Below are 21,732 nucleotides of genomic sequence, written 5' to 3' on the forward strand. Positions count from 1 at the left end.
CGCTAAATGCCTTCTTAACCACCTTGTCTATATGTGATGCAAACTTCAAAGAATTATGCTGTATGAATCTATGACTCTGTGTATCCAAGATAGAAGTCTGGAGGTGCAAACAGCAAGCTGGAGTCACCAGGCACTGCCCAGATTTTCAAGTCAGGAATTCCCAATGCCTAGATTCTATCCAGCAGACAGAATAAGACAGTGTATATTAATAGGGCAAGATTTAGTCATAATGAAGGTGATGAATGATTATCCTAGTTGTTAGGCCACTCACCAGTGAGAATCTTGTCTCGACATTTGGAACATATTTGGAAAATACAACTTAATTGAGAAGGGGCTCACTCAATTTCTCACATGATTCACTCAAATTTTTTGCTATAGTCTATGTTGCTCAGGATCTGGGAATATTCCACCCCTGGGGTTTATGGAATCTTTAAAATAAGCCTCCCAGCCCGATTCCTAAACCCAGGTCCATTTCAAAAAATAGATACAAGTCACAAGTCAATAACATCATGATCTTCTGACTCATCTCTTTGAGGAGGTCCTGCAACAGTCCTGATATCTGATACCATTTACCTGAGCTCAATTATATTATAATTCAAGAAACTTTGTCCTTCACCAGACCTGAAAACACTATTTCCCTATAACAAACTGGAAATGTGACAAATAGACTATTTGTGCTCTATTCACTTTAAATTGCTCACACACAAGTAAGTGCTTAAAAATACGCACATATGTTGATCCAAACAATCCACCCTGGTTGAGCTGTAAGGAAAGGGAGTTAGAGCTTTCACTTTACCTCTCTCTGCTGTCCACAGCTGTATTCGGGGCTTGTCTGGAATTTGAAACAGTTGGACTAAAAGCAAGCGAAATCTGACAATAAAGGAAAAAATTGGAAACCAAGAAGTAAAGTTCAAGAGCTGACATTGTGTATTTAAAGCAAAAAGACTACAAATGCAAATTTCATGCAAAACCTGAAAGTAGCATAGCTAGTTTGGATACCAAATTGTTCATTGAACAGAAGGACTCAACTTGGCATAAATTGGAACCCCAACCACCAAACAGCTTAAAGTAAGAGCAATGCAGGTAAAATTTAGCGTAAAACAAAAAACAAAAAGGCTTGAAGTGCTACAGGTGCAAATAGAGCATCCTTCCCTCATTTGAAATCGTGCAGAAGATGTAGATCTGGAAGCAGATCAGCTTACCTTATCCAAAATTCACCCAGAGGTTGGAGTTAAAATTACAGGTGAAAGAGAGTGAAGGGGAGTCCCAGAAGGAAGGGGAGGAACTTGAAAAGGAATTGCAAGCTTAAAGGATCAGAGAATTAAGACAGATTGAAACAACTGCGGAGATATTGTCTTTTCCTGGTGATAACACAGCTGGTAACTCAAATAACCTGATTGGCTCAGAGGCAAGCTTTCATTTCTGGAAGTATTCCTGATTAATAATTAAGTTTGAAGATGCTGATGTTGAACCCTTCACAGCCCTCGAGAAGATAGCCGACCCAATAAAGGGGTGAGTAGATTTCTGGACTCTCCTAATGGAAGGTCAGTATTATTTAGTTTTATTCACTCTTGCACTCTTGCTGGCCAAGGTTTATTGCCTGTCCATAATTGCCCTTGAGAAGGTGATGGTGAGCTGCCTTCTTGAACCACTCCAGTCCATGTGCTATAGGTTGACCCACAAAGCCCTTAAGGAGGATTTTGACCCAGCGACACTGAAGGAACAGTGATATATTTCCATGTCAGGATGGTAAGGAGGGGAACTTGCATCTTGTAGTGTTCCCATGTATCTGCCGCCTTGTCTTTCTAGATGGAAGTGGTTGTGGGTTTGGAAGGTGCTGTCTAAGGATCTTTAGTAAATTTCTGCAGTGCATCTTGTAAATAGTACACACTGGTACTACTGAGTGTCAGTGATAGAGCAAGTGGATGTTTGTAGATGTGGTGCTAATCAAGCGAGCTGCTTTGTGCTGGATAGTGTCAAGTTTCTTGAGTGTTGCTGGAGTTACACACATCCAGGCAAGTGGGGAGTATTCCAGCACATTCCTGACTTGTGCGTTGTAGATGGTGGACAGGCTTTGTGAAGTCAGGAGGTAAGTCACTCACTGCAGTATTCCTAGCCTCTGATTATTGGACGTCAGTCATCTCAGCTGCAGGACATCTCTGCAGGAGTTCCTTGGAGTAGTGTCCTAGGCCCAATCATTTCCAGCTACTTTGTCAATGACCTTCCCTCCATCATAAGGACAGAAATGGGGATGTTCAGCAGCATTTGCAACTCCTCAGATACTGAAGCAGGCCATGTTCAGATGGAAAACAAGGCTGGACAATATCTAGGCTTGGTCTGACAAATGGCAAGTAACTTCCATGCCACACAAATCTCTGAAGGGCATTCATGAGCCAGATAGATTTTTCTGACAATTGGCAATAATTTCATGGTCATCAGTAGGTTCTTAATTCCAGATTTTTAAAATTGAATTCAAATTCCACCATCTGTGGCGTGGATTCGAACCCAGGATCCCAGAACATTAGCTAAGTTTTTGAATTAATAGTTTAGCAATAATACACATGGCCATCCCCTTAAAGAGCTTGTGCTATTGCTAAAAGCTAGTCGAATGAGGAAAGTCCAAATGTTTTAGCTGCTGCTGCCTTCAGACAGGTTCACAAACTAGGAACAAGGAAATATAGAACATAGAACAGTACAGCACAATACAGGCCCTTCGGCCCACTATGTTGTGCCGAACTTTTACCCTAATCCTAGGGTCTATCTAACCCCCACCCTTACCTTATACTATCATCCATATGCCTATCTAATAGCCGCTTAAATGCCCCTAATGTGGCCGACTCCACTACCCTCTCCGGCAATGCATTCCACACCCCGACCACTCTCTGAGTAAAGAACCTACCTCTGACGTCTCCCCTATATCTACCTCCACTCACTTTAAAACTATGCCCCTTCGTAATAGCTACCTCACCCTAGGAAAAAGTCTCTGGCTGTCTACTCTATCTATACCTCTGATCATTTTGTACACCTCTATTAAGTCACCTCTTATCCTTTGTCGTTCTAAAGAGAAAAGCCCTAGCTCTCTCAAGCTTTCCTCGTAAGACCTTCCCTCCATTCTAGGCAACATCCTGGTAAATTTCCTCTGCACCTTTTCCAATGCTTTCACATCTTTTCTGTAATGAGGCGACCAGAACTGGACACAATACTCCAGATGTGGCTGAACCAGGCTTTTGTATAGCTGGAGCATAACTTCACGGCTCTTGAACTCAATCCCTCTATTAATGAAAGCTAACATACCATACGCCTTCTTAACAACTCTATCCACTTGGGTGGCAGCTTTCAGGGAACTGTGGACATGAACCCCAAGATCCCTCTGCTCCTCCACACTGCCAAGAATCTTTCCATTAACCCTGTATTCTGCTTTGAAGTTCGTCCATCCAAATTGAATCACCTCACACTTTTCAGGGTTAAACTCCATCTGCCACTTCTCAGCCCAGCTCTGCATCCTATCAATGTCCCTTTGTAACCTAGAACAGCCCTCCGCACTGTCCACAACACGATCCACCTTTGTATCATCTGTGAATTTACTAATCCACCCTTCCACTCCTTCATCCAAATCATTTACAAAAATCACAAATAGAAGAGGACCCAGAACAGATCCTTGTGGTACAGCACTCGTAACTGAGCACCATGTTGAATATTTTCTGTCCACTACCACCCTATATCTTCTAAGGGTCAGCCAATTCTGAATTCTGAATTGTGCCACATTTCCCCCTATCCCATGCCTCCTTACCTTCTGCATGAGCCTACCATGGGGAACCTTATCAAATGCCTTACTTAAATTCATGTATACCACATCCACTGCTCTACCTTCATCCATGTGTTTGGTCACCTCTTCAAAGAATTCAATAAGGTTTGTGAGGCATGATCTACCCCTCACAAATCCATGCTGACTATCATGAATCAAACTGTGCCTTTCCAAGTGATCGTAAATCCTATCTGTCAGAGCCCTTTCCAATAATTTGCCCACCATTGACATAAGACTAACTGGCCTGTAATTTCCAGGGTTATCCTTATTCCCTTCTTTGAACAAGGGAATGACTTTTGCCTCTCTCCAATCTTCCGGGATTATACCCGTAGACAGTGAGGATGAAAAGATCATCGCCAAAGGCCCTGCGATCTCTTCCCTCGCTTCCCATAGAATCCTTGGATAAATCCCATCAGGCCCGGAGGACTTATCTATCTTCAGCTTCCTCAAAATTCCTAGCACATCTTCCTTACTAACAGCAACCTCCTCTAGCCTACCAGCCTGTTTCACACTGTCCTCCTCTACAACTAGGTCCCTCTCAGTTGTGAATACTGAAGAAAAGTATTCATTAAGGACCTCTCCTATCTCTTTAGGCTCCGTGCACAAATTCCCTTTACAATCCTTGATTGGCCGTACCTTTCCCTGATCATTCTCTTATTCTTCACGTATGTGTAAAAAGCCTTGGAGTTTTCCTTGATCCAATTTGCCAAGGTTTTCTCATGCCCCCTTATAGCTCTCCTAAGCCCTTTCTTCAGCTCCTTCCTGGATAACTTATATCCCTCTAGAGCCTTTTCCGTTCCTTGCTTCCTAAACCTTACATAAGCATCCTTCTTCCTCTTAACCAGTCGTTCGACCTCTCTTGAGAACCATGGCTCCCTCACTCGACCGCATCTTCCCTGCCTGCTAGGGACAAACATATTGAGCACACGCAGTATGCATTCCTTAAACAATCTCCACATTTCAATAGTGCTCTTCCCTGACAGCATCTGTTCCCATTTTATGTTACCCAGTTCTTGCCTAGCAGAATTGTAATTTCCCTTCCCCCAATTATAAACCTTACCCTGCTGTATGTACCTATCCTTTTCCATGACTATTGTAAAAGTAACAGAGTTATGATCGCTACCACCAAAATGCTCTCCTATCAACAGGTCTAACACTTGGCCCGGTTCATTGCCAAGCACCAAATCCAAAGTGGCCTCTCCTCATGTTGGTCTATCTACATACTGTGTCAGGAATCCTCCCTGAACGCACTGGACAAAATCCTCTCCATCTAAACTATTACAACTAAAATGTTTCCAATCAATATTTGGAAAGTTGAAGTCACCCATGACTACAACCCTGTGACTTCTGCACCTTTCCAGTATCTGCCTCCCAATCCGCTCCTCCACTTCTCTGCAACTATTAGGGGGTCTGTAAAAATAACCCCAACAAAGTGACTGCTCCTTTCTTGTTCCTGACCTCAACCCAAACTGACTCTGTAGACATATCATTCTCGAACTGCCTTTCAGTAGCTGCTATACTAGCCCTGACTAGCAATGCCACTCCCCCACCTCTCTCAGAAATAGTGCCATTTTTGAGTGCTTATGAATTAGTGCTAGAAATACGCACCTAGAAATGTAGGAATTCTTACAAAAAGCCCAGTTGATCTTTGAATTTGAAATAATTAAATAGCTCGAATCTAGCTGTTAAGTATGTGTACTCAAAATTGCCCTCATACATGAATGGTTAAGGGAAGTAAGCCTGTCAGAGAAGTTCAAAAACTCTCTCATATGATCTTAAAAACTGCATGAGAGTTTCAGAAAAGCAACTATTATAACAGACGACTATAATTTGACCGATATACATCTAACGCAGAATAAACATTAGTTTAGTAACACTTACAAGTTCTAATGAGATAGTTTGGAGGTGGATAAAACAGAAAGCTCCAGAGAAAGGAATTAAGGAAGGAAAAGCAGATCTGTAAGGATTTTCTGTTCAAAGGGCACAATTACTTCTTTTGTATCTAGGATCCTGAGAAAAGGAGCAAACTGTCCTCAGGGACACTGGCCATCCTCAAACCCTACTTTTAGCTAAGGTTGTAGGGATGCTGTCTAAAGGCAGAACAAAGCACAGTGTTGGCAAAAGAATAATGTTTGAAAATTCTATTAGCTAGAATTCACATGTGGAGTAAATTGGTCAACAGAGTAGTGATGTTTGAATAATACCCCGAGCTTATCATTGCAAAGAGCGCATCTGTTGCTAGGCAGTGACTTAGCTTGACATGCAGCCCATAAGATGTGGAGCAGTACAAGGGGCACTGGCTGGGGGTGGGGAGGGGGGTAATGTTAGGAACAAGCAAAATGCTGTTCAACTGCAAGGGCTGTTGAAAGTCCTAAATTCCTACAGTGTGTGAGGTAATTAAACCAGTAAGGACGACAGGGGCTAAAATGACAGCAGAATTTACAAGTGTTAGGTTAGAGCACTTGGGATTTAAATTAAAAGGATGAAAGTAGGGCCAGAGGAGTGTAAAAGTATTGTGTTAAATTAGCAAATGTTGAAGGAACTGCAGCCGAGGTGTGGTTGGCAGAAACCTTCCTCCAGGATTTAACTAGGGCCCAAGAGAGTTTCCAAGGCTGGCAGACGATAGGGGAGGGATATGGGTCCCACAGTCAAAGGAGTACAGTATAAGCTGGACCAGCACCTGAAGGCAATTGTGCCCCAGAGGACATGTGACAGATTAGGCAAAACCACAACAAAGGGCCGCCAGTTGGGGAATGCCCACTAAAAATCAAATGGTCAAGGTCAGACTGGAAATATCACCAAACCAACAATTCAATTTCAGAGCACAAATTGGATGAGATGCATTGAGTGAATCCAGATATCTTGTAGACACCTAAAACCAGGTCACCATTCACAATCGCGTTGAAAATAAGAATTATGAATGGACCTGAACTGGAGTGATTAGATGCATGGATTTGCAGAAATGGCTATCAAAAGGTTAAGAGTTTTACATGAAGAGCAACTAATGTCATAACAGAATTTTGCATAGTACAAGCATTGTTATTTAACAGATTGTGAAATACAATTCCTTCTGGGAATGCAGAATCAAACGTAACACTCCCATAATGCCAGTGCTCACCAGATGTCACATGTCTATTAGTAGTAGTGTCTGCAAAGCATTATTTGCAACTGTTTATAGAAATCTTAGCCCGTGAGACAATATATAACCGTGAATTTTAACAGGAAAAATGGGGATAGATGGCGCTAGAGTCCTGAACACAAGCCTTCTTCAAACCTGCCCTGACACCAGTAGAAAACTGTTACAGGCAGTTGAAATGCCAGATTAATGTGTTGATTGTACAATAAATTTACAAGATGTGTGATCCTATTTCTCTTGCTTTACCAAGAAAGCAATGTGAAAAACATGTCATCAAACTCCCTTTTGTTTTCAGTGTAGCAGATGCATGTCATGTCCAGGGAAGGCACGTCCTAACAATACATGTCCTAACGTCTTGAGGGAGTTTCTAGAATTATGTTTTATATTTTAAAATAGACTTTCACAAGATAGTTAGAATAGCTGTCAAGAGTCAGGTGAGCTTTACGACTTCAACAGGCTGTTAAAGAACAATGCTTTCATCAGATAAATTTAGGTAAATTTCTATTACAACATTAGTTGCTCAATGTGTAAAGTTCTCAAACCTTTGATGTCTGTTTCCTCAGTCTAATGTGTCTAATTGCTCCAGTTGAGGTTCATTAACAATTCTTACTTCTAAGGTGAGCTGGTTTTGGATCTTGGAAAGGTGTCCAGATTCTACACCGTGTTTAAATTAGGTCCTCGAATTGAATTTTTGGGCTTAGATACTGAAATCCACTATTATCCCAAGACTCTGGAAAAAGCCTATGCAGTCTGCAGAAAGACAAATTTTTTCAAGAAGAAAAGGCAGTTTAATCTTTGATTTTTACACACAATAGGATGTAAAGTCTTTTTCAAAATCATCCCAACATGATTCCTCAATTAGGTTTGATTGCAAAAAAAATTGGACCTTCTGTATGTAAATTGTAAGTGCATAATCTCATAATCTGCTGAACATTTATTCTTCAAGGGAATTCTGCAACTATCCTGATATCTGACACTAGCTATCTGAACTCATCTAAAATACAATTCAAGATTTCAATTTTCACCATACCCACAAAGACTATTTCCCACCGATGAGCTAGACACATGAACATGAGCTATTCTTTTGCTTATAACTCTGTAATTGTATCTTTTTCTTCCCCTTGAACACACAAATGCTGAGTGATTGATATTACATTTAGACTTAAGATGAGTATGTCAGTAAATGCAGTCAAGAAATTCCAATGGGCGGAGAGTCGTTGCAGGAGTACAGACTGGAATTGCACACTGGAATCATACAGAAATCCCAATGAGGTTGATTCCAAGGTGTTGAAGTTAAACATTCTGATCAGTAATTCCCTGTGTCTGGAACCTTCGAAGAAAGTCCCTTAAACAATGCTCTTCTCTAAGCTATGGGGCCGTGCAGCCATTCTGAGGGTCAATGCAAGCTGATTGGCAGCCATTCCCAATAATGACTTCTGGTTTTGGGCATCGCCACCTCACAAGAATCTCAGAGCTCCATGAAGAAGAAATAGAAATAGAGGGAATATAGCCCTCAGAGTCAGAGGATTCAGAAAGTTATGACCCCCTTAAGATTAATAGTTAAAATTACAGGATTAAATGCCTACTCTAACTCTGAAGTAACTATTGACCTGAATCACCAACTGACCGCTGACACCTACTACTGCCCTGAACCAATGTTACTGCACACAGAACCTCTTCCCTACTCAACCAGCACAATCTCTCCAGATCTGGTAACACCTGGCCAATTTAATCCTGTTGGACCTGGCATACCCACAGACTGAATGCACCAGATTGGTAGCCCACTCCCACTAACCCAACCCCTTTTGCACCCAGCAACCAAACGCAGCCTCTCAACCCAGCCGAACCGGCTGGCCCCAACCCCTCTTTGACCTCACCCAGTCCAGCTGGACAATGCCAACCCGAAACCAACCTGATCCACTGGGCCTGGCACCATCTCCCCCCCTGACTTACCTGACCAGACCCACCATGCCAGCACTCCCACCCATCACTGGACCTAACATCTGACCCTGACCCATCTGTGCCCCAACTGACCAATACCACCCCCCACCCGAACCAACCTGAGCCAGTACAACCCACCCACTGGACTTTGGCACCCCCTCCTGACCGATCCTATTGGGCCCAACAACAACCCTTAACAATCCCCAACTTGGCACAACTCAACCCAGCCCCTCTAGACCCAATGTCAACCATAAAAGAAGGGAATTGAAAGTGTCAGTTTACCTCTCTCCTCTGTCCTTAACAGAATCTGTTCCCCTTAACATCTTGAAAATCTTAGTCAAATGACTGAGATAACAAGGTGTAGAGCTGGATGACCACAGCAGGCCAAGCAGCATCAGAGGAGCAGGAAAGCTGACATTTTGGATCTCGACCCAGTTCCTTCTCAATCTTTCCCCTGACAAGAGGTATGGTGACCATCAGGTTAAACTCACTGCCAGTCATCTTTCTGTCCCTAATGAGGGAGCAGCCTATGGTCTACTGTGGCTATGGTGAGGATACGTTACCTTAATGTAATGGTCGAGCTGATAGGTTAGAATTACTGACTGTTAGTTACAGCAGTTTCATGTACACATTTCAAAAAATATTACAGGGTGAGTTTGGATAGGTAAAAATTGCATTTATATCATACCATGCCACAGATCATCTCAAAATGCTTTCCAGCCAAATAAGTAATGTTGATGTGTTGTCATTATTATGATAGTGGCCGTACACCTTTGGAGATGACAGACTGCATCTTGGGTATGCCACTTTTGTATCGTACACTGTTTGTTGCTGCTGTAAAGGCGGATTTGTAAGTAGTAGTCTCTTTCACAGCTGACACAGATGTCAGGTACTGATCTGAAATTTGACTGATGTTTTTTATCCTCCTGGCGCATTCTCATTTCTATTGCCCACTGCTTTGTCCACCTACTTCCTGAGTGCTCGTTTCCAGGATTGGAACCACTGTTGAGAAGTAGGAATTGCAGCAGCCAATTCTGTGCACCAAAAAGGCTCACAAACAGCAAAGCAATTGTGAGCAGTTAATATGTTTCTGCCATGTTGATTGAGGGATTGGCCAGAACACATTGACTCTTCCTTAAAATGACATCATGGGATCATTTCTATCCACTTGTGTTCAATATTTCATCCAAAAGGTGGCAGCTTCCTCATTACTGTCCTGGAGTGGGACTTGAACTCACAACTTTCTGACGCAGAGGCAAAAAACACTGCTGTCTTAGTTACAGCTCACACTAGGGAATCATTGGAGTCAACAGGTTAGTAGGAAAATAAATTTTCTGAATGATATTTTGGAATATCTAGTATATAATTATAGCAGAGTATCAATTCTAAATCGCTAGAGAATTGTTGATGAGCACGAATCTCTCGTCTCTCTTGCACTATCATTTGTAACACAGGCTCTGAGACACTATTGCCTCTCAGTTGTTTTGAATGAAGGACCTCTTTCCATTTTGATTTGGCATAACGAACAGCCCGGCCAAGTTATGGTATTTGATAATGCTCAAAATATGAAAATGTTGCATGCAAATAGGTTCTTATTTTCAATAATGCTTTTAAAAGAATTGTTTACCCACAGCCATCAGTTAAATGGGTGTGGCTGCCTTTCACTGCGAAGTCTGTCTGTCTTTGGCAGCAGCCTGGAGAAAGCAAGAGCCCGGGGGAGAACAGAACATGCAGAAAGCTCCAGAAGAGCACAGGGGGAAGGCAAGGAGAACACAGAAGACACCTCTGATTGCTGTTTACTCTCTTGACCACGGCACTCCGGGAGTTTGATCATATCGTTGAATCATAAAATGGTTACAGCACAGAGATGACCATTTGGCTCGTTGATTTGATTTATTGCTATCACATGCACCCAAGGTACACTGAAAGTGTTTTTTTTTGTGCTCTACAAACAGATCTACAAAGTGTATCAGGATGACAGAACAGAATACAGTGTTACAGCCACAGACAAGGTTCAAGGAGAGAGGTCAGAATTAACGTTTAAGAGGTCTGTTCAAAAGTCTGATAAAAATGGGGAAGAAGCTGTTTGTGAATCTGTTTGTACATGTATTCAAACTTTTATATCTTCTTCCCTACAGAAGAAGATGGAAGAGAGTGTAATTGGAGTTGGAAGGATTTTTGGTAATGTGAATTGCTTTCCTGAAGCAGCGGGAAATATAGATGAAGTCAATAGATGGAAGGCTGGTTGGCGTGATGGATTGGGCTTTGTTCACAACTTTCTGTAGTTTCTTGCAGTCTTAGAAAGAGCAGTTGCAATACCACGCTGTGATGCACCCAGGTAGGATGCTTTCTATAGTGCATCTATAAAAATTTGTAAAAGGTTTTATGGGCATGCCGAATTTCCTTAGCCTCCTGAGGAAGTAGAGGCATTGTTGTACTTTCTTGACCTTTGCATTGATGTAGGCGGACCAGGACAAATTGTTGCGATGATCACTCCCAGGAACTTGACGTTCTTGACCATCTTCACCTCAGCATCATTGATACAGACAGGGGCATACTCTCCACTCTGCTTCCTGAAGTCAATGACCAGCTCCTTCGTTTTGCTGACATTGATGGAGAGATTATTGTCTTTATACCATGCTGCTAAGCACTCCACCTCTCTCCTGTACTCAGTCTTGTCATTTGTTTCAGATTCGACCTCCAACGATGGTTTCATCGGAAACTTGTAAATAGAGTTGCAGTAGAATTTGGCCACGCAGTCATAAGTGTATAAGGAGTACAGTAGGGGGCTGGGTTGTGGGGCACCGTTGTTAAGATTATCGTGCAGGAGGTGCTGTCACCTATCCTTACAGGAAGTTGAGGATCCAGTTACAGAGGGGGAAGCTGAGACCTTGGTCTCTGAGTTTGGAGATGAGTTTGTTTGGAATTATGGTGTTGACTACAGCTCTGCCTTCAATCAGAAGAGGCTTGACGTGGGTATCCGTGTTGTCCAGAGATTCCAGGAATGAGTGTAGGGCTGGGGAGATGGCGTCTGCTGTGGACCTGTTGGGCCGGTAGGCAAATTGCAAAGGATCAAGGCGATCTGGAGTTGATGTGAGCCATGACTAACCTCTCGAAGCACTTCATAATTATGGAGATCAGAGCCACCGAGGCCTTGTTCATTTGTAGCTGGTAGCTTCAACTAGGCCAACCAAGAACGTGCTACCAAAATACCATTAATACGTCTCCTGTCCCACCAGAGGTCTGAACATCCTTGACCACTGTTATACAATCTTCAAAGATGCCTACCACTCCACCTCTCCCCATCCATATTTTAGAAAATCAGATCATAATGCCAGTTGTAGTCATTGAGGCATGCTGAATGATTTTTCTTTTGCACTGGGTTGATGGTGAGGACTTCAGATGCAGCAAGGAGAGGTTAAAGATGTCTGCGATTACTTCCACAGATCCACAGGATCTGAGTGCAGAGCTGTGGACTCCATCCAGGCCGGTTGCTTTCTGTGGGTTCACTCTGAAGAAGGTCATTCTAATGTCTGTGGCAATGACCATGGATACAGGCGCATCCAAGACTATTGGGATAGGTGACATTGTGTCATTGACCTTCTGATCAAAGCAAGCGTCGAATGCATTGAGCTTATCGGGAAGAGATATATTGATGCCTGTGATTCTGTTTGACCTCGTTTGTAGCCCGTTATGTGCTGTAAGCCTTGCCACAAATGACAGGTGTCCATGTGGTTTGTCTGGGTCTCAAGCTTAGTTGGGTATTGCCTCTTGGCATCTCTGATGGCCTTACAAAGGTTGTAGCTGGATTTCCTGTGTAGATCAGGGTCACCCAACTTAAATGCCTCAGACCTAGACTTCAGTAAGGAGTGTATCTCCCAGTTCATCCATGATTTCCGGTTGGGGAACATTTGGATTAACTTCTTCAGCACAAAGTCATCTACTACTGAAGTCTATGGCGGTAGTGGCATACTTGTTTAAGTTGGCCACTAAGTTCTCGCATTTGGACCGGTCCTCCGATTCTAAGCAGTCTGTAGAAGCCCTTTTAGTTTCCTCTAACCAACAGTGCACTACTTTCTATACCGGGTCCTCGCACTTCAATTTCTGCTTGTGAGCCAAGAAGGAGAGCAAAGTGCTGTGCTTTGATTTTCCAAAATGCAGATTGAGGATGGAACGGTAGGCATCTTTGATGGTTGCATAGAAATGGTCAAGGATGTTTGGACCTTTGGTGGGACAGGTGACTTGTCGATGGTATTTTGGGTAGCACATTTTTGAGGTTGACCTGGTTGAAGTCACCAGCTACAACAAACAGGCCTCGGGTTATTGTGTCTCAAGCCCGTTTGTGGTGTTTAATACTTCATCGATTGGACTCTTCACTTCCTCATGGCGTGGGACGTAGACTGCTGTCAGGATTGCGGAGGTGAACCCGCGTGGCAGGTAGTGGAGATGTCACTTTACTGTAAGATATTCTAGATCTGGGGAGCAGTAACTTGCCAGGGTCACCACATCTGAGCACCAGGAGGTGTTGATTAAGATGCAGACCTCACTGCCCCTTGGCTTGCCTGCAGATGCTGTGTGGTCCATTCGATGAACTGACAAACATTCAGTTTGTAAGGCACAGTCCGATATAGCAACAGTGAGCCATGTCTCTGTGAAATAGAGCACACAGCAGTGTACTTAAGTCTAGCTTTGGGGTCATCCATCTTGTTTTCAGTCGATTAGACATTTGCCAGGGGTATGCTGGGGAGGGGGGAATGGAAACCCCAAAGTTTCAGTTTCACTTTAAGTCCAGCATGTTTTCCACATTTCCTGGGTACATGGCAGCTCCTAGTCAATCCTGGAGTTGCTCCAAGAGGTAGGTGGGTGCATCCAATGGGGTCTTGGACACCAGTCACAGCCTTGAGCATTCCAGGGTGTGGGTGGGTGGGTCTTGTGGTTGTTTCGGGCCTTCTCGATGTCAGGTCACTGTGGGGTCGAGTCTTGTTCCCACGCTGGTTGGGCCTCGGTTCTGGGTTTCCACAAGCTTGGAGAGGTCAGGCCTGTGAGAGGCTGGAAGGCCCCTGATCCCTCTGGGCTTGCCTCCACCATCGATAATTGAGCCTTGTCAGTTGGAGAATCTTCAAAACTGTGAATAGATTTCAGAGAACGTTGTTAGTAATTCTGATTGACTTAGAATTGAAGTTTAGAAGAGCAGAACGATTATAAGATATGCAACAATAAGATCTGTTGCAGACAGCTCACACAGAGTTGCCATGCTCAAGTGTCATGCAGGCTCATTGTATCCCTAAAATCTCCTGTGAGACAACTCTGCTAGTCCCGGTCCACCTATTTTTCCCCATAACGCTGCAAATTTGTACTTTTGTGATAATTATCCAAATCCTTTTTTGAAAACCATGACTGAATCTGCCTCCACCACAGGTAATGCATTCCAGATCCTAAAATAAAAAAAAGAACTGTGGAAATCTGAAACAAAAACAGAGTGTCCTGGAGAACCACAACAGGTATGGTAGTATCTGTGGAGAGAAAACAGAGTTAACGTTTCGAGTCCAGTCACCCTTTGTCAGAATGTTAACTCTGTTTTCCCTCTACAGGGGTGGCGCAGTCGCTAACACTGCTGCCTCACAGCACCAGGGACCAGGTTCAATTCCAACCTTGGGCGACTGTCTGTGTGGAGTTTGCATGTTCTCCTTGTGTCTGCGTGGGTTTCCTCCGGGTGCTCCTGTTTCCTCCCACAGTCCAAAGATGTGCAGGCCAGGTGGATTGGGGCCATGCTAAACTGCCTGTAGCATTTAGGGACGTGTAAGTTAGGTGGGCTACAGGGGGATGGGTTTAGGTGGGATGCTGTGAAGGTTGGTGTGGACTTGTTGGGCCGAATGACCTGTTTCCACACTTTAGGGATTATATGAGGTGCTGACGTTCCAGATCTGAACTGTGCATTACAGTAAAAAAAGGATTTTCCCCCATATTGCCTTTATGTTTTTTGCCACTCACCAAATCATGGTCCTCTGGCTTTCGCCTCCTTTCCAATGGCAACAGTTTCTGCCTATTGGTTCTGTCCATTCCCCTCATGATTTTGTTGGATAAGGCTGAAAATAATAGGAAGATAACAGAAACTGACAGGAACTGATAAGAGTCCTAACAATAGGCTGCTATGTGAATGGGATTATGTTGAGTCAGTCAGACCTGCTAAGAGATAAAACTGCAGGAAACCAGGAACTACTGTTTCTACCGGATAACACATATATCTGGACAAAACATTCAGGATTGCTTATGTGCATGGATAAGTCCAAAGAGGACATGCATTTGGAAAAAATGTTCAGGATTGGTCACATGCGTGCACAATTCCAAATAAAGCACATGCTTGGCATGGAGAATTATGTATAAAAAGCCTGAAGAAATTTAAAGTTTTGGCAAAGACCTATGGTTCGAGTTGCAGGTGAGGTTGTTGACTTGCTCACCGAGCTGGCTTGTTTTTGTTCAGATGTTTTGGCACCATGCTAGGTGACATCATCAGTGGAGCCTTCGATGAAGTGATGTTATTCTACTCTGCTTGGAATTTATACTGTCTAGTCTGTTATGGTGAGTAGTGTCATTTCTGGTTTTGTTCTGTATGGGATTGTATATGGGGTCCAGTTCTGTATGTTTGTTGATTGCATTATGGGTGGAAAACCATGCCTCTAGGAATTCCCATGCGGCCTATGTTTGGCTTGGGCTACTATGGTTAACTTGTCCCAGTTAAACTGATGGCCTTCATTGTCTGAGTGTACTGATATTAGGGAACGTTCGTCATGTCATTTTGCCGCTAGCTGATGTTTGTGTATTCTGATGGCTAGTTTCCTTCCTGTCTGTCCGATGTAATGTTTGTGGCAGTCATTACATGGTATTTTGTAAACCACGCTCGTTCTGCATGTTGTGGGAACGGAGTCTTTAATCCTTGTAAGTGTTTGTTGTAGCATGGCTGTGGGCTTGTGAGCCACCATGATTCCTAGTGGTCTTAGGAGTCTTGTTGTCAGTTCCGATAGGTATCACAAACCAGATCAAAACCGGAAATGACAGTACTCACCATAACGGACTGGACAGTATAAATTCCAAGTGGAGTAGAATAACATCGCTTCATCGGAGGCTCTACTGATGGTGATGAAACGTCTGAACAAAAATAAGCCAGCTTGGTGAGCAAGTCAACAACCTCAGCCTGAAGAAATCCCTTTGTTCAACAACACTTTGAAGATTAAGGTTGTGTAAGAAGGTACCTGACATCAGGAGGCGTGCTGAAGATGTCGAACAGAGTTTTCAGCCTGGCCAGCTGCAAACTCTCCCAGTTAATAACTTTTGAGTTTAGCTACAGAAATCGGGGTAATCTGACAGTAATTGAGATATCTAGTAGTTAAAAGTGTGTATTATTCGTTTAAGTACTTAATAAATGAATTGTGGTTTTATACAGTTCTAAGAGTCTCCACCATATCTTTGTCTATGTATGTATTATTGTCTCTCAGAGACGGGCAACAGTTTGTAACTCCTCTATCAAATTTGCTCCTGACCTTACCTTCTTTAGAGAAGCCAGGATTGTTCTTTCTTTGCAACTCCCCCAGTGGACTCCCTAGAAAGTCTCTGTAGACCCAAGTTATGGTACAGAGATAGCAGTGGTGTATGGAGTACTATAGGAGAAAAATAATTTAGTTGATTTGCATTATTAACATCCTTAACCTTTATGAAACTTTCTGTGGGTAGATCACCATGAATACGGAAATTAACCCTGTTTGGCTAGGAAGAAAATTTGATTTGGAGAGATAGTAAGAACTGCAGATGCTGGAAAATCTGAGATAACAAGGTGTAGAGCTGGATGAACACAGCAGGCCAAGCAGCATCAGAGGAGTAGGAAAGCTGACGTTTCGGGCCTAGACCCTTCATCAGAAAATTTGATTTGTCTGTTTTATCACGCAGGTTGATTCATATTTATAACTGTCCTATGATTTATTTCAGATTATCTGAGTACTTTATATGTGGTTTGTTCTTTAAGGAGCTCCCAATTCTGCTGACATTTCTCAAAGATGTATTTCTCTGTCAGTCTCTATACGAAACGTGATTTGATTGACCATTTCCTAACATATCCCTCATGTTCTGATCCAAAAACTAACCTAAATGCAACCAAAATAAAACAATTACTCAGTTATGATTGATGCTGAACAAACCTTTTAGATTTAGTTATTCACTGAATCCAGCCTGGCCATTACAGGGTTTGACCTGCATGCTGTTGTCACCAATCTGACCCATTCTGGCTATCCAGCTGACTGATTCCTCCAAGGATCATGGAATCATAGAATTTCTTGCTGTGGCAACATGCACTTTTATATGCATATGGAGATATAGATGGTGGTGGTAGAGTCCCAATTCTTTCTTTCTTATGAATGTGGGAAACCACATGGCTAACCTGAAGTGTCTCTCACTCCTACCAGCCAATATGGTCAAATATTGGAAGGATTTCCAAGTCAATAGTCATCCTTTTCAGCTACAGTATGAATACTCATTCCTTAGTCATCTAGTCTGGAGTGAGACCTGAACCATGAGCTTCTGACTTGGAGGCAGGGACACTGCCACTTAATCACAAGACCTGCTTTCTACCACATATGTACAGGCAAAGTCTATTTTCAACAGGTAAAGGCAAATCTACTCATGCTAACCAGAAATGTCAGCACCATCACCAGGTCCCATTCTATCAACATTCTGGTCAGTCAGGAGGGTAGGTGACATCGCTAGCTAGAGATTGATATGGACAAGCCAATCAGATGATAAGAAGCTGATGTCTTGACCTCCCACTCCAGTATCTATAAAACTCCAGAGAGGAATGTGATAGTAGGCACATTGCTTCCTTGGATGATTCAAACTGCCACAATACCCACAGTACTACCACCATCCAGGGTAAGACAGGATTGCCATTGCTGTTGTCACTCCACTCAATATCCAGCCTATGCAGCAATTCTGTACTGTACCTGCTCTATAGGATGCATTCGCCAATGTTAGTTGTAGCAATCCCTTCCCCCTTTGTAACATCTGCATAAGAGCAGCAGGATCATTGGAAACATCAACAATTCCAAATTCTTTAAATATCACATCCTCCTTGGACAGAAGTTGCTGTTAGTTCATTATGAATGACTCAAAATCCCAGCAAACACCATTTTGGGGACACCATCACCAAGAGAACAGTAATGCTTCAAAGAGAAATTATCACTTTCTGAGGGACATTATCAATGGGCAGTAAAGATCCAGCTGCCCTAGTATTTATTAATGGCTTTAACTTTGAGAGATAAGTATAAAACAGATGACACTAACTGAGCTGTTCATTCTGTATCCAGTCCTATTTTATTTTCTGCTCTAGAAGGGTACATATCTGTGACACCTATTGCTGACTCATACTCCCTTGAACTGTACTCTCGACAATGTTACATGTTTACACTCTGCTGTTGATATGGATTTGGACAAAGTCCGTTTAACCATATGTGACAGAGGTCGATTCAACAATGGATTCAGATTGCGATTGCTGGAGTTTTGTTGGCTCAGGGCATCAAAAGGTATGGAACTAAGGCAGCAAGTGAAGTTGAGGGACAGATCACTCACAGTATAATTTTACATGGGAATAAGTTTATGTGTCTCAATGGCCTATTTCTGTTATTAAGACTCTAATGAGAAGAATGCACTAATAATCAAATCTCACTGTTCCACCAGTCACACCATTAGTGTAAATTTGTTGACTCAGTAACCAAAATGGCCAATTACTTCTTTATTACTACTATCAAAAATAAATTTCTACCACGTTCCTCTATTTAATTCATTCATGGGACATGGACATTATTGGCTGGCTAACATTTATTGCCTGTTCCTAGATGCCCTTGAGAAAGTGGTGGTGAGCTTTTTATTTGAACTGCTGCAGTCCATTATGTTGTAGGTAGACCCACAATGCCCTTAGGGAGGGAATTCCAGGATATTGACCCAGTGATAGTGAAGGCGATATATTTCCAAGTCAGGATGGCTCAGAGGGGATTTTGCACCTTGTGGTGTTCCCATGTATCTGCTGCCCTCTCTTTCTAGATGGAAGTGGTTGTGGGTTTGGAAGATACTGTTTAAGGATCTTTGGTGAATTTCTGCAGTTCATCTTGTTGATAATACACACTGCTGCTACTGAGCGTCGGTGGTGGAGGGAGTCGATGCTTGTGGATGTAATACACATCAAGAGGGCTGCTTGTCCAGGATGGTGTCAAACTTCTTGCATGTTATTGGAGCTGCAATCATCCAGTCAAGTAGGGAGTATTCCATCATGCACCTAATATGTGCCTTATATATGGTAGACAGACTTTGAGGAGGCAGGAGGCGAGTTATCTTCTATAGTATTCCTACTTTGTGCTCTTGTAGCCACTGTACTTTTATGGCTAGAGTTTCTGGTCAATAGTAAACCCCCATAATGTTGATAGTGGTGATTTAATGATGGTAACACCACTGAATGAGTAGGGGAGATGGTTAGATTATCTCTTATCAGCGATGGTCATTGCCTGACATTTGCGTGGCACAGATGTTACTTGTCACTTTTCACACTAAGCCTGGATATTGTCCAGGCCTTGTTGCATTTGGACATAAGTTGCTTCAGTATCTGAGGAGTTGTGAATCATGCTGAACATTGTGCAATCATTGGCGAACATTCCCACTTCTTACCTTAACATGGAGGAAAGGTCATTGATGAAGCAGCTGAAGATGGTTTGGCCTAGGACACTACACTGAGAAACTCCTGCAGAGATGTCCTGGAGCTGAGATGACGGACCTCCTACACCCACAACCATCTTCCTATGTACCCGGTATACTCCAACCAGCGGAGACTTTTCCCCTGATTCCCTTTGGCTTAGTTTTGGTAGGGCTCCTTGATGCCACACTTGGTAAAATGCAGCCTCATTGTCAAGGGCTGTCACTCTCACCTTATTTCTGGAATTCAGCTCTTTTGTCCATGTTTGAACCAAGGCTGTAATAAGGTCAGGAGCTGCGTGTCCTTGGCAGCACCCAAACTGTGCTTCAGTGAACAGGTTATTGTTGGGCAATTGCTGCTTGATAGCACTGTTGATGACCCCTTCCATCACTTTACAGATTACTTCAAGGAACAACAAAAAAAATTATTCTGAGCAAAATTTATTCTTCGAGCTAGTGACAATAACAGATTAGCATTTAAGCTAGGAATCAAAACTATATCCCATTAATCCCACACCCATAGACAGAAACATAGAAGATAAGAGCAGGAGTAGGCCATTTGATCCCTCAAGTCTGCTCTGCAATTCAATATGATCACGGTTGATCATCTAGCTCAATAGCGTAATCCCACTGTCCCCCAACATCCCTTGAACTCTTTAGCCAGAAGGGCTATATCTACCTGTTTTCTTGAAAACACATAATGTTTTAGCCTCAACCGCTTTCTGTGGCAGTGAATTCCACAGGCTTCCCACTCTCTGGGTGAAGAAATGTTTCCACATCTCAGTCCTGAAAGGCTTACCCCTTATCCTGAAACTTTGACCCCCTGGGTTCTGGCACCATTGGGAACATCCTTCCAGCACCTAAGTGTCTAGTCACAGAATTATAGAATCCCTACAGTGTGGAAGCAGGCCATTTGGCCCATCGAGTCCACACCAGCCCTCCAAAGAGCATCCCACCCCAATGGCCTATCCCTGTAACCCTGCATTTCCCATGACTAATCCATCTAACCTTCCCACAACGGGGCAACTTAGCATGGCTAATCCACCTAACCAGCACGTCTTTGGCCTGTGGGAGAAAACCAGAGTACTCAGAAGAAACCCCTGAAATCACAGGGAGAATGTGCAAACTCCATTCCATCATCCGAGTCCTGTTGGAATTTTTAGAATTTTATAGGTATCTATGAGATCCCATCCCTCCTCCCATTCTTCTAAACTCCAGTGAATATAATCCTAACCGACTTAATCTCTCCTCATATAACAATCTTGTCATCCCAGGAGTCAGTCTGGGAAACCTACATTACACTCCCTCTGTAGCAAGAACATCCTTCCTCAGAGAAGGAGACAAAAATTGTCATCTGCAAACCTCTCTCTCCTTCGTGGACCTCTATATTTCCATCTCTTGCAACCACCTGGAAACCGATAGCCATTTCAAGCCTACCGACTTCCACAGCTACCTAGAATACACCTCCTCCCACCCACCTTCCTGCAAAAATGCCATCCCCTATTCCCAATTCCTTCGCCTCCACCACATCTGCTCCCAGGATGCGGCATTCCATTCCCGTACATCTCAGATGTCCTCGTTTCTCAAGGACCGCAACTTACCCCCCCTCAGTGGTCTAGAACGTCCTTGACCGTGTCTCCCGCATTTCCCGCAACTCATCCCTCACACCCCCTCCCCACAATAACAACCAAAACAGAATCCCCCTCATCTTCACGTACCACCCCACCAACCTCCGGATCCAACGCATCATCCTCCGACACTTCCGCCATCTGCAATCCGACCCCACCACCAAAGACATTTTTCCCTCCACACCCTTATCTGCTTTCTGGAGGGACCACTCTCTCTGTGACTCCCTTGTCCGTTCCACACTCCCCTCCAGTCCCACCACACCTGGCACTTTTCCCTGCAAATGCAGGAAGTGCTACACCTGCCCCTACACCTCCCCCCTCACCCCCATCCCAGGCCCCAAGAAGACCTTCCACATCAAGCAGATGTTCACCTGCACATCTGCTAATGTGGTATACTGTATCCGCTGTTCCAGATGTGGCCTCTACATCGGGGAAACCAAGCGGAGGCTCGGGGACCACTTTGCGGAACACCCACGTTCGGTTCGCAACAAACAACT

At 43.4% G+C, this 21,732-nt stretch overlaps 1 long non-coding RNA gene across 2 annotated transcripts in view; it reads right to left on the reverse strand.

The window, feature by feature from the left end:
• Nucleotides 1–526: 526 nt before the first annotated feature.
• The window catches only part of LOC125485637, a 24,568-nt gene continuing 3,362 nt past the window's right edge, over nt 527–21,732 (reverse strand). Inside the window, exons 2-5 of one of the 2 annotated variants that reach the window (XR_007264333.1) lie at nt 16,426–16,537; nt 14,874–14,968; nt 9,571–14,007; nt 527–870 (exon numbers count right to left, since the gene is read on the reverse strand). This is a non-coding gene — a long non-coding RNA (uncharacterized LOC125485637). Of the gene's footprint in view, nt 871–9,537; nt 14,008–14,873; nt 14,969–16,425; nt 16,538–21,732 lie in introns of those variants that run through there. The other variant, XR_007264332.1, reaches the window with a different exon arrangement.

Source organism: Rhincodon typus, chromosome 2, assembly GCF_021869965.1.
Source record: "Rhincodon typus isolate 14 chromosome 2, sRhiTyp1.1, whole genome shotgun sequence".
Taxonomy (NCBI): Eukaryota; Metazoa; Chordata; class Chondrichthyes; order Orectolobiformes; family Rhincodontidae; genus Rhincodon; species Rhincodon typus.